At 44.3% G+C, this 13,885-nt stretch overlaps 1 pseudogene; it reads left to right on the plus strand.

Annotated features, from left to right (window-relative positions):
• The first annotated feature begins 2,548 nt into the window (after positions 1 to 2,548).
• Positions 2,549 to 7,070, plus strand: LOC117720136 (peptidyl-prolyl cis-trans isomerase A-like; annotated as a pseudogene).
• Positions 7,071 to 13,885: the final 6,815 nt, after the last annotated feature.

Genomic DNA, 13,885 nt, shown 5'->3' on the forward strand with positions numbered 1-13,885 from the left:
GAGTCATAGCTAAAGGAAAAGTGTGGGGAACCCTCTCACTAAGACCTTTCATATGGAGGCAGAAGGAAGCACTACTGTTATTCAGTAGTTACACATTTATTCGAATTAGCAAAGGATGGTTTTTCTCGTTCAAGCACAGAGTCAGCAGACATGTTTTTTGTAAAGAATTCAATAGTACATATTATATTTAGGGTTTGTAATGCACTTCTAATCTCTGTTGCCTGTTGATTACTGTTGCATTTTGAATAGTTCTTTACATATGTAAGAACCATCCATAATTCGTATAACTTACAAAAATACACCATAGGCTGTATTCTGCCAAGGGTCATGGTTTACAAGTTATAGGCTTCAGGCAAGATTAGACCCACAGGGACTCTGACCTATGAGGACAAGCAGGTGCCCCTACTGTGTCACAGCTCCAGGAACAGACCTGACTGGAATGGCAAGGGAATAACAACAACAACAACAACAACAACAAAAGGATAGACAAACACATCAACACACATCGACAGAAAGCTGGGTTAGAGTGGTCTGAGCTCTCTGCTGGAGAATCCACAGCACCCCAGAAAGCTCAGTGTTACATAGAATTTAACAGAGAGGTGGGGTTATGGCACCCAGCTGAACTAGAAGGCAGAGTCTATGGTACACAGCTGGATTGAAGAGACATGGTTAGTAGTCTTTGTGGAGGAGCAGTCTTCAGGCTATAGACATCTTGAGGGAGAAAGACACTGGTCATTTTTTTCTGCATACTATCAACATCCACAAGGGAGGCTTGGCCATTTTCCTCTGACTCTGAGGGTGGGGTTCCTTTGTACAGCACACGTTGTCTCAGGCTTTCCTACGCTCCCCACAACTCATGATGTCCTCCAGTTCTCCTCTCTAAGATAACAAGCCATGAAACACACTGCAAGTGGAATTTCTGCTGTCTGCCTCCTCCACCATCCCACCTCCCTAAGCACGGGGCAGGGTGGGTGCATGCTCACTTTCTTTCCCCAAGGTCATAGCAGACACACAAGAGAGAATGCCCTTAACACTTTCTGGTGATAAATCAACACACCCATCTCTGTGTTCTAGAAGTTAATTTTACTATCTCAGAAGTTAAGTGTGACTAAAGAGGCTGCCACAGAAGCAATGAAGCAGCTGCTCACCTGCTCCCTTCAGCCAGCCCTTCTGAGTCTTATATGTGGTCACAGTGGCTGGTGCAATCTGGACCTCAACTATCCCCCATGGGCATGTATTAAAGGTGTGGTCACCAGCCTTTGACACTGATGGCAAGGCCTACTGGAAGGAAGCAGGGTTGCTGGAGTTTGCCCTGGAGGGGTTGTGGTTCAGAACCCCTCATTACATTATTAGTCCCTGAATACATAAGGTGAGTAGGTTTGCTCACAACATATCTCCAGCCACCAAGTTCTACTTTCCCAGTCCCCAACCAATAGGCCAAGTGACATGGACTGTGAGCCAAAATATACCTGAAATGTAAGTCAAAATATTACCTTTCTTCAACTAATTTATCTCGGAGTTGATCTTAAACACTATAGAACATGTGGTACTAATAGGACGTTTTTACTGTGTCTAGGAGGGGTGTCATTGTCCTCCAGTAGGTAGATGGTGAGTGCGCTACATACAACAGCCCCCAAACAGGAATATTCTAGTCCAACATATGCCATATATGTCATATACGATATATGTCATTTATCAACCTAAGCAGTATGCCCCTGTGAGCTCCTGTGCAGGGATCGGTTCTCTCAGTGTTAATGGCAGGAAGTTTCCAGTATGTGTATAGGTCCTGAGTAGCACAGTGCCATGGTCAGGAGCAGAGATGAGGATCACCATGCTGTCATAAAACCACCTACATGATATTGTGGAAAGCCATGTCTGAGCTAAGATAATGGACACTGCAAAGTAAAAGGCTTGGCTCTAAATGGTGACTGGGTTTTGTTACTTTACTTACTTTTATTTTATTTTATTTTATTTTATTTTAATGAGACAAAGTCTCAATTAACTAAGACTGGCATCAGACTCACCATATAGCCAACGATGACCTTGAACTCCCAATCTTCTTCCTTTCACTACCCAAGTGCTGCACGACAGGTGTGCACCACTATGCCTGGTTTACTAGGTGCTGGTGCGTAAACATGGGGCTTCACAACACTAGGCAAGCACTTCACCGGCTGAGCTGCACCCTAACTCTTTGTGTACTTTCACTTTTCATTTAAAGCACTGTGAGACATTTGGCCACCACTTTTCTCAGTGTAAGAATGGAATGTGTGTTTGAGGAACTAAACCTTTGCACTTGAAGCGGCTGTGGGGTTACTCTCAGCACAAGCATCAGAGCCTTCTCTTCTTTAGGTGTCATTCTTCTCACAGGGAGACTTTTCCCCCTTAGGAAGAACCTTGATGCTGTGAACTCATTGCAGAACCTGGTGTTTCTATGGTCTGAACAACAAAGGTCCAAGGGAGCATCTCTTAGTGATGCTAAACTTAAAATATAAAGAAAGCAGGGAGGCTTTTCAGATGCTATTGTCCCTTGTCGCTGCTTGCTGTAGCCATGGTCAACCCCACCATGTACTTTGACATTGTGACCCATGCCAAGCCCTTGGGCTGTGGCTCCTTTGAGCTGTTTGCAGACAAAGTTCCAGAGATAGTAGAAGACTTTCCTGCTTTGAGCACTGGAGATAAAGGATTTGGATGTAAGGTTCCTTCTTTTACAGACTCATTTCAGGATTTATGTGCCAGTATGGTGACTTTGCACACCACAATAGCACTGGCAGCAGGTCCATCTATACAGAGAAATGTACCTGTGAATTAGCTAACCCTAATTCTGGGCTCCTGACGGGTCACAAGTGTGTACCCATCCAAGAACTATCTGGATTCATGAATGAAAGACATACACACACACACACACACACACACACACACACACACACACCAGTTAATTTTGATATGCCTTGGCTAGCTCAAAATTTGGACACTTCTAATCCTTCCCATGGCTAGCAACACTCCCCTTTAGTATTCTGGAGTTAGCATCCTTTAAAATCTTTATTTCATCTCTGCTACCTCAGACCCAGTCAGAGAAGTGACCACTAGAGCAACTTACCCAAATTCTTACATGGCTGATCTATCCAAAGCCCCTCCTGTGGCAATTTTCTTCTATCTCCCAAGCCCAGGAATCTTAAAAGTTCTGCCTCTGTCTGTCCTGCCCAACCATTGGCTGCTAGTATCTTTATTTACCAATTGGAGCCAACTGGAGGTAGGGTCCCTCAGTATCCTACATGAAGACACTCATGTAAGCAGTTTTGGGGACCAAAATTAACATTATAACACAATCAGCATTAGGCCAAACCCATTTCATTTCTCCCTTTTTGTTCAATTAAAAGACTTTTTTTCTCTCAGACATAAATTGAGTATAACCATAAAATTATGTAAATTACAAAGTATGATATACAATTAACATCTAGTCCATCATATTTGTGAGTTAAAATATTCTACCATCTATCCTAACTTAAAGAGCTACAATTCTGTGCCTAGATTATGTTCTAATTTCAGCCTGTAACACTATCTGAAAGCCATACTTTCAAATCTATATCATTTCTCTCAATGCTAAACAGCTTGAGTTTGATTATAAGACTAGTCTTCAACCCCATCATGAATCTGAGAATGAAATAAATATAACCTGAATACACAGGAAACACAAAAACATAGCTTCCAAAACTTAAACAAATTGTAGAGAGAGCTGACAACCTGGATAGCCCCTAATTTCTTATAATGTTGGAGCATTTGTCTTTAGCCTTCTGGAACAGAGCCATGTGCAGACCTTGAAATGAAGCAGGAATATAAAGGACTAGCTTACCCTGTCTTGGCAGAGCTTAGCAGTTGACTATCCCACATCTGTCTGTCCTCTTTGGACACTATTTTGTCTACAGATGAATAGGACAATTTGTATCCAGTGGCTGCCTTGCCATTACTAGAGCTACTCCATGTGGAGGTTTTGACACTCAGTTTCTTCTTTGAACTGTGAAGGGGGTACTGTCAGGAACAGACATGTCTCTAGCCGGAAATTCTTATAATAATGAAATGATTAAATGTCACATTCTGTGGATTTCTGATGTTTTTGAAGAATATATATATATATATATATATATATATATATATATATATATATTATATCTGAACTGTTCAACCTTGATTACTCTTAGCTGTTTCTATTTGAGTAAATTGAAAACACTTTATTATAATTAAATCAGAATCTAGTATAACCATAAGTTTATTATCTGGCCCTTAACTTGTATTACTTAATCATCCTAAACAGTTTGTAATAGCAGCTATTAGAAAGACTGGGTCTAAGCCTTGTATTCTTAAATAAATTGCATAGGCACAATGCCTATCTAAGAATAACAATATTAATTTCAAATTTTGTATCAATATAGAAATTTATACCAAAGAAAAACTTAAATCTGCATCAATCTATAAATTCTGTACCAATGCAAAATATTAACTTCTATTTGTATCAATTATAAAGATTTCAATGTAAGACTGTGGCTATGTAATGCTTTGTTCAAGAATAAAATTAGTAATCCATTCCTTCTATTTTCTTTCTGTTCAAAATTATGACCACTTCCAAATTATCTATTAAAATGGCAACCTATTTATAATTTATAAAATAACCATAACTAGACACCCAAACCCAAGGGAATCAGAATGACAAGTATCCATGGCTTCTTCCTGCTAAATAGATAAGAAATTCTTTAAAGGGGTGGGAAGGTGTGGCTCCTTGCCAGTAGGTCCAGGCGTGAGGAGAGTGGTCCTGGTCCTGCCGTGTCTCTCTGGGGCTGAGTGGGATGCTGAGTGTCAATGGCCCAAAAGAAACACACCAGGCAGGGAGTCTTGTCAAAGCAGGAACTCAACTTTATTGCTTCAGCCCCTCACTTATATAAACTTGGAGCATAGGGAAGAGGATTTTTGGTGGGGTAACATGACATAGGAGGTAGGGAAAGGTGATAGAGGGTATGAGGTGACTGACGGGGCCAATGGCAAAGCTCTACATTAGCAACAGCAGGGCAGACTCAGGGCCAAATAGGTCTTGTTGAGTCATCACAATACAGAAGTTATTGAGACAGGTCTCAAAACTTGAGCCAGGCTTAGGCTCCACCACAAGGTCTCAGAAACTGGAGCCAGGCTAGGGGTTTGTCCACAAGGCCCAAACCAGGGCCAAAATGGGGCCCAACAGGGAAGGGTAGGAAAAAATAGAAAAATTGGTTAGACTTAGGAAAGCTATCTTTAGCATTTGTTATCCAGTCTCTGTATGCTTAGAAGGTCCAGGGTTAACTAAAGTTTTAACTGGATCTGTCTGAAAGGTTGAATCTTCATTCATTCTGGAATCAGTAGTGATTCCTGAAGCTGTTCTGGAAGCAAGTCTCTGGACAGCATCAGGAAGCATCAGGGGGCTGGAACAGCAGGTCAGTTCAGCATCTCCAAGGGTACATATCGCCAAAGCTGTACATTCTGTAATGTGTGAATCTCATAACCAAAATTTTAGAACCATTAAGACCATGGATTGTGCAAGGTCCACAGATTAGTTAAGGATAAATTTTATTCCTTCTTCAAGCAGGTGGAAGACAACTGTCATTTTATAAGCTAATTTTATCAATAACCAATTGTGATAAATCTTCATTTGTGCTCATATGAAGGATGGCACAAATAATCTTAAGGATTTAACAAGATTTATTATCGAATTTTAGCTCAAGTTTTGGGTAGAGACGTTTGTACATCTAAGCCAGTTACTGGGTTGTTTCTATGTCAAGGAATCAGCAGATCAAGTTGCCTGTCCTGTTTGATTTTCTCGAACTTTCTTTTCTGTGGCCAAAATCTTCAGGGGGTCTTCCCTTGTCACACATGATCCGTATAACTCTGGAAAAGGTCCAGAGCCTTTTCTCCTTTCTCGTCAACACAAATACAGAGCCTCTCTCCAAAAATACTATGTCCTTGGTCCAGTAACTAGAAATCATTAAAGGTATTGATGGAATTAATTTAATAGCTTGTCCCCTCTCCCAGATGAATTTTAATATAGACACCAAACTCATAGCTGCATTCATTTTGATAATTAAAACAACTCAAAGCAATTAAAACAATCTAAACAAATATTACAATTTATTGAGATAGTGCTCCACCATCCCTGTTTTGTTCTTACACAATTAATTTTTAATAGTGAGATCAAGGCCTAAGTTTCTACTGTGTGAGATAGGTTAAGTTCCCTATCCCCCACTTTTTGACCTAATTTTTAAGATTAAAAGTCTCAATTATTTATACATTTATGTAGTCTTCCTGTATAAGCCTATTTCCAGGGTCTATTTTTGTCCTACCAAGCAAAGAAATCCCAGAAATCCACATAGACCATGTTCAAAGCATTTTAAATCTTCTCTAAAGCATTTTTTTCATTCAACTCACCTAAATTCTCTCATCTGTCCTTTAAAACAATTAAATTAAAATTTACTTATCCCTAGCTTTTGATTGTTTGGTTGTAGGAAGCAGGCTGTGTCGACTATCTGACTTTCTGCCTCAGAGCAGCTATCCTCTCTCTTTTCACAGCAGGGGCTCCTAGCAACTCTGAATCCAAGGTCTCTGAGACAACTAGAATCCTGTAAGAAGGGCCCAAGGTAAATCCCTGTGGGTAGCTGTGTTTTTTTGTTCTAGTTTCATGGCTTGAATGGGAACCACATATCTTGGCTTGGCTCACTGAGAAACCCTCCTCCTAAACTTATCTCATGGTGCATGTGTATTCTCTAATTGTTTTAAAATAGTGAGATTTTACTTACCACATCGGAGCCATCTGTAGTTGAAAACGTCATCTGACGTATGTAGGTCCTGGCATCTTGTCCATGGCACATGCTGTACCAAACACAAATGGTTCCCAGTTTTTTTATCTGCACTGCCAAGACTGAGTGGCCGGATGGCATGAGCTCTCTGGAAAGCGGAGAGGAGGCATGAGCATTGTGGAAGCCATGGTACATTTTGGGTCCAGGAATGGCAAGACCAGCAAGAAGATCACCATTTCTAACTATGGGCAACTCTAATTCTTTTGACTTGTGGACTTGTAGGCATCTTGCCCACCAGACCATTCCTTCTGTAACTCAGGAGAGCATCCTCACCCCATGTGCTCACAATATCCTGTAATTTCTGCTCTCCCTGAACCTCTGTGGGTTCTATATCTTCCTCATTCCCCTCCAAGTATAGCTGGATTACAGAGTTTAGTTCATGGTTCTAGATAAAAATTAAATCAGAAAAAGAAAGAAAGAAGGAAAGAAGAAGAAGGAGAAGAAGGAGAAGGAGAAGGAGGGGGAGGGGGAAGGGGAGGGGGAGAAATGAGTGTTATCCTTTGTATCCATTCCCTAGAGGTTAATCAGGTACTGTCACTGTTAGACACACAGGGATAGGAATGTAGAATTCAAGCAAACACACAGGAGAATCTCTTGGTTTGTACAATTCAGGGTTATGGGTGCCAACCCTTTGCATGCTGGACACAGTCTGGGGGCATTGATGAGACTGCAGGTCAAACAGCTAGAGGAAGGTGTGTGGCTATGAAGGCTGAGCTGGGACCTTTGCTTCTCTCCCTCCCTCCCCCCTCCTTCCCTCCTCTCTCTCCCTACCTCCTTACCTACCTACCTCCCTACCTACCTTCTTTCCGCCCTCCCCTCTTACCTAAGATACCTCTCCATATAGATTCTACTCTCCAGGCAAATTTACACACATCACTAACTTCTCTCAAAGGGGTTTCTTATTACAAGGAAGGAAAGAAGGAAGGACAGGAAGGGGAAAGAAGGAAGAAAACCCATGGCAGACCCTGCCAGGTTCCTTCCTATGCATCCATGGTTCCCTCCATCAGCTTGCACATTGGTGGCTGTACTTCAAGCACATATAACTCTCCATCTTGGAACCTGTCCTGGTAAGGGAACCTACAGAGTGAGGGTGGCAGTACTGAAGTGGAAGGCTGCAGTAACTTACCAATGCCAAAGAGTAGCTGACAGGTTGGTACACAGCGACCTTGCCTTTGGGGGAAGGAGAGCTTTGGGTGTGCCTTTTATATTGCTCACTGCTGTCAGTGATAGCCCTCTCACAGTACACTGTACTCACTGCTGTCAGTGATAGCCCTCTCATAGTACACTGTACTCACTGCTGTCAGTGATAGCCCTCTCATAGTACACTGTACTCACTGCTGTCAGTGATAGCCTCCTCACAGTACACTGTACTCACTGCTGTCAGTGATAGCCCCCTCACAGTACACTGTACTCACTGCTGTCAGTGATAGCTTTCTCACAGTACACTGTACTCACTGCTGTCAGTGATAGCCTCCTCACAGTACACTGTACTCACTGCTGTCAGTGATAGCCTCCTCACAGTACACTGTACTCACTGCTGTCAGTGATAGCCCCCTCACAGTACACTGTACTCACTGCTGTCAGTGCTAGCCTCCTCACAGTACACTGTACTCACTGCTGTCAGTGATAGCCCTCTCACAGTACACTGTACTCACTGCTGTCAGTGCTAGCCTCCTCACAGTACACTGTACTCACTGCTGTCAGTGATAGCCCCCTCACAGTACACTGTACTCACTGCTGTCAGTGCTAGCCTCCTCACAGTACACTGTACTCACTGCTGTCAGTGATAGCCTTCTCACAGTACACTGTACTCACTGCTGTCAGTGCTAGCCTCCTCACAGTACACTGTACTCACTGCTGTCAGTGATAGCCTCCTCACAGTACACTGTACTCACTGCTGTCAGTGATAGCCCCCTCACAGTACACTGTACTCACTGCTGTCAGTGATAGCCCTCTCACAGTACACTGTACTCACTGCTGTCAGTGATAGCCCCCTCACAGTACACTGTACTCACTGCTGTCAGTGATTGATAGCCTTCCCACAGTACACTGTACTCACTACTGTCAGTGATAGCCTTCTCATAGTACACTGTACTCACTGCTGTCAGTGATAGCCCTTTCACAGTGCACTGTACTCACTACTGTCAGTGATAGCCTTCTCACAGTACACTGTACTCACTGCTGTCAGTGATGGCCCTTTCACAGTACACTGTACTCACTGCTGTCAGTGATAGCCCTCTCACAGTACACTGTACTCACTGCTGTCAGTGATAGCCCCCTCACAGTACACTGTACTCACTGCTGTCAGTGATAGCCTTCTCACAGTACACTGTACACCGGCTTCCTGCTGGCACACTCGCCAGTGCAGCCCATATCTGCTACAGCCTCAGGTCAGCCTTGAAAAAGGCAAGATGAGGACAAAACAGGGGCCCAGTTACCTACTCACCCTATCCCTGGGGTGATATCTGTGCTAAGAGGGTTATTCTCATATTGTCATAACAAGCAGTTTTCATTGTCCAGAAACAACAGGTATGTTTAGACAGATTAGGGAGCCACGTGACTCACTTGTAGGGCGGCTCCCTGGGGGACAGCGACACTGGTGTATAGGTGGAGAAGGCTGCTTCCCTTGGCTTTGCTGGGCACAGCCAGGCAAGTCTTTAAGATTATCATACGATCCATTTTCACAGCACTTAATTCAGATATGACTGATAGGTCCATCCAACACTTCTTCGTGTCCCCGCTGGCAGCCCATTGTTCATGTTTGTGAATGGTAGGAGACATCTTGATGACCCAATGGGCCTTTAATTAAACTATTATTGAAATTAGCTTGGACTTTCATAGCTAGAGATGCAGTGTATAGAGTCACGACTAAGAGGGGTAGACAGTCCATGGTTACAGCATCACGTGGAATGATGTTAAAGCAGAGGCTCCACTCTGAGAGCGTATGAATTGACTGCTCCCTTCTCATCTCCTCCCCTCAGTCACTGCTGATGGGCAGGGGGGAACCATTTTCTGTCATCTGGTTTTTGCAAAAGTCAGCCAGTAAGCTCTTGGGGACAAGAGTCTTATCTCACACAGTTAAGCATGAGCACATGACTGTGTCCACTCAAGGAGCCCTATTAACACTGACTGCAACTGTAAAAATAGCCTGAACGTTGAGGTTTGATAACGTCGGCTACAACCTGAGTCACCATGTCTGAAGGGCACTGGGCTCCCTGGCTGGTGCCTGATGTCCTGCAAACTGGGGAACACGCTGATAAGTCCACAGAGCTGTTGTGAAAATCACACAGTAGTTCCCAGGATCCTGAAGAAAACAGCAGCGATATCACGATGGTTTTTGTTTCCCCGCTTGGCGTTTGATTTTGGCACTGAGCTATTTTAAGTGAGAACTATGCCAAATATCTTGTGTGAACCCTTCTACTTAGCAAGTATGCAAGCAGCCTCCACCCATGCCAGAAGGGTGAGCAGAGGCAGGGAATGGTGCTAGGGAAAGCTCTCTGGGCCCAGAACGCTGGCTCTGCAAGCAAGAGCCAACTCAGAGTATAATGTGGAAACAGAGTAGGAGCTGAACCAGTCTTAGTTCCCAGCCTGGTGTCATCGCCCCAGTGTCTGACTGTCTCTGGGTGCCCAGGCCAGGCACCTTTGATTTTCAGCAATGGTGGGGCATAAGCTGCCTGTGACTGTCTCATTGTTTGGGGATCTGGGAGGAATTCTCCTAGCTATGAAATCACTAGAGCCTAAGAGGAGAAAGTTCATGGGGCTGAGAGAGGGTTTCCAGGGAAAGTCATGGATGCTGTGGGTGTGAGTGTTGACGGGGTGTCACAGAGGTGTGCGGTGTGCCGTCTGTGATCAGTGGCGAGCATAGCAGCAGAATGTCCTTGGGGAAGATGTCCTTCGTGGGGAGTAAACCCTTTTATCATCCTGTGAGGAGCAGAAAGGGGTGCCATATAACCTCCCTGGGATAGTGGGCAGGGTCCCAGGGTGCTGCACCGAACTGGCACTCTGCTGGGCCAGCAGCGAGGGGTTGTTCCTGGCCAGAAAAGCTTCCCTAGGCCCATCCCTCCCAGTTCGCAGCCAGCCTTGGGGGCTGCAGCCCTCAGCGCCAACATGTCCGTCTCTAACTGCAGGGAAACTGTCTTTCCTAATTCCCAGAGCAAGCTACTCCTCAGAAAGAGCGGAATCCTGGGAGGAAATCACATCACCCGAGGGGAGAGCCAGTTCTGGTCAACTATTTTTCAGGGCTGCCTTTGGAGCCAATGATCTGTCATTCCTTGAGTAAACAAGCACCTTATCATATCACAAACATTTGTTTAACCCTTTTCTCCTGCACTTTACCAGCAGGGAGAGAGAAAGCTGTTAGCAGGGCAGCCAGCGCCCCGTGGCAGAAATGCCAAATTCCCTGAACATTACACCCAATCCATAAAACGTCATCTGGCTCTTCCCTGTTCCTCCTTAAAACACCAGGGCGGCTCACCCAGCCTCACCCCAGCAGCACCTTCCTCCCTCTGGCTCCCACCTCTCCATCAAGCCCACCCCCTTCAACAGACAGGCCCTTAATTCCACCCAAATGGAGTCTGTACTAATCTGCTAGGTTCTTCGGGGGCTGGTGAAGGAAGTGGAAAGGGTGGGGACAGGCCAGCCAGTGTTTACATTTCTCCTTTTAATGACAATCCACTTGACAGAGCTGGTGAGCCTCAACATTTTTTGAATGTGTGTGTTAGGTGTTTCAAAGGCTCTTACATCACCATCAACAAAGTATGTAAATTCTTCCAAGCTCCCACGTTCTCCATTTTTCTTTCTGTGGATAGACATTGTTTTTCTTTCTCCATGTTGCTCCCACACAATGGGGCCAAGTCTTGTTCAGGACAAGGAAACATATAAATAGAACATGCATGTGGTATGCAAGGGAACTCGTGTAGACCATCGAGAGACTGTTTAGACAGGCGTCTGACGGCTGCTGGAGAAACTTGAGGTCTTGCCCTGAATGGTTTAATGTCTTCAGGTCCCCCCCAAGATCAGGTCAGAAATGTCAACACTATTCTCATTCTTGGGGATGTACTAGGAAAGCCTGGAAGAGAAATAAATTCAAAATGAGAATTTGAATGATCCATGAGAGGGTGTGCAGTGGGTGTGAGATGTCTAGGAGCCTACAGAAGAGGCTAAGTGTGTTGTGTGTAGCTACTTGAATGAGTTTCCCTTTGCAGGCTCAGGTCACATCTTACTTTATGATGATTCTGTACTCACTGCATCTCAGCTGAAACTTCCCTCCACTGTGTTCTCCTGTATGATTACTTGAAATTGTTTCCCTGTCGATCATCCTCCAACCCACCCTCTCCCCTTAGAAGTACACACCAGAGGTCTTGCCAAAAAACCTTTTATCAGTGGAAATTTGAACACACTAAGACCTGTAGCCCCTGAGTGGTTATTTTTGTTTCTAAGTTTGGACATAGAATAGCTTATTCAGTTTCCGGCTAGGTTCTATCAAGGGGTTTAACACATAAACTTCTAATTCGGGGGCTGGCTAATTTACGTAGGTTGCTAAGTGAATTGACTATTTTCCTCTTCTCTTCATTCTTCACTCTTTGCTCAGTCTCCATCACAATTGTCATTGTGAAGCACACCCTTATTCATTTTAGAGTTTGGATATGGTCTCATTCTAGAACTACTATTTATTTAGTTTTTTAAGGCAAGAACAAAACAAATAAACCAGAGCATGTTTGGTGTTTGACATTTGTATGGGAGGTTTGTGAGGGGCCCTGGCTGGTTTTAATGTGTGTGCTTTACAACTCAGACTCAAAAGAGCACACTTCCAGCCATCCCTGGGCTTTAAATACAAAATAACTTAAACTTTTGCCTCGGCTTTCCCAGCTGATGAGGCTTTGTGATCTCAAACTGAAATCTTAACAGCTTTTTGTGCACTTTCCAAAACCCTTCCTGGCTGTCACATATGTGCATGTCAATCTCCGTGAGCTTTTCCCTTCAGGAGCTTGACCAAAGAAGCAATGGTTTGCATATAGTTCATTCTATGCCTGAATTCACAGGCTGGGCCAGATGGACTTAACATGAGCCTGTCATCAACTATCTCCTCCGGTGTCCCAGCCGAGGCAGAGCCATGAGCTGCCCACAGATGGCTGTTTTCAAGTCTTGGTTCTGGAAAGTTGTTTACTAAGTCAAAGTCAAGTTGGCCATTCAATTGCTAGAGACAGAAACATCCATCTGTTCCAAGATGAACCAAGATGATCTGTTCCAAGATGCAGGTAGAGCCCTGCTTTCTTATTTGGTCCCTCTTGTGCGGGGCTATGAGGCCCGAGATATGGCTGTCCTCCCTGCACCCAGTTGTCCCCCCACCTTGGTGTTCTTACAGCTGCCCCTTACCTCTCAGAAGCCTTTCATTTCGGAAGTATTTTTAGCAAGGCCTTGTAAGGCACATGCACACTGGCTTGGAAAATGCCCGTTTTGTATCCATTTCTTCACAGTCCCTCTCTTGCTCCCCCTCCCCTTCCCCCACGATGAACTTTAAATCTATTCATCCTTGGGGACTGGAAACAAAGTATCTGGTTTTGCTTTCCCAGCCAGCCCACTTGCCAGTCTGGCTTTTCTCTTCTCTGTTTGGATGGTCTTCTTCATGGCTCCTCGCCAATGGACAGATGTCAATGATTGCCTGATTATTAAGGAAAAAACAAAACACACAAAAGCACGCCCATCACCTCCTATTCAAGGACTGTAGCACTGTGTGCACAAGGCAAAGTGAGATCCTGAGTGCACCACAGCCCTAAACCCACGCTTTCCTCTAAGTTCTACTAAAAACAAATTCAGGCCACTGGAAGTACCTCTGTGCCCGAGGCTATGCTGGGCAGCCCTCAGTGGCAAGTTTTGTCCTTCCCACCTCCACCCATGTTCACCCCTAACCCATACCATCTTCTCCAACCTATGGACAGTAACCTTGTGTTTGGTCTTATTGACCCAAAGCTGAACAGCCATGGCCATTCTGAGTAATAATAATAGTTTGATAC

This window comes from Arvicanthis niloticus, chromosome 14 (assembly GCF_011762505.2).
Source record: "Arvicanthis niloticus isolate mArvNil1 chromosome 14, mArvNil1.pat.X, whole genome shotgun sequence".
Classification (NCBI taxonomy): Eukaryota; Metazoa; Chordata; class Mammalia; order Rodentia; family Muridae; genus Arvicanthis; species Arvicanthis niloticus.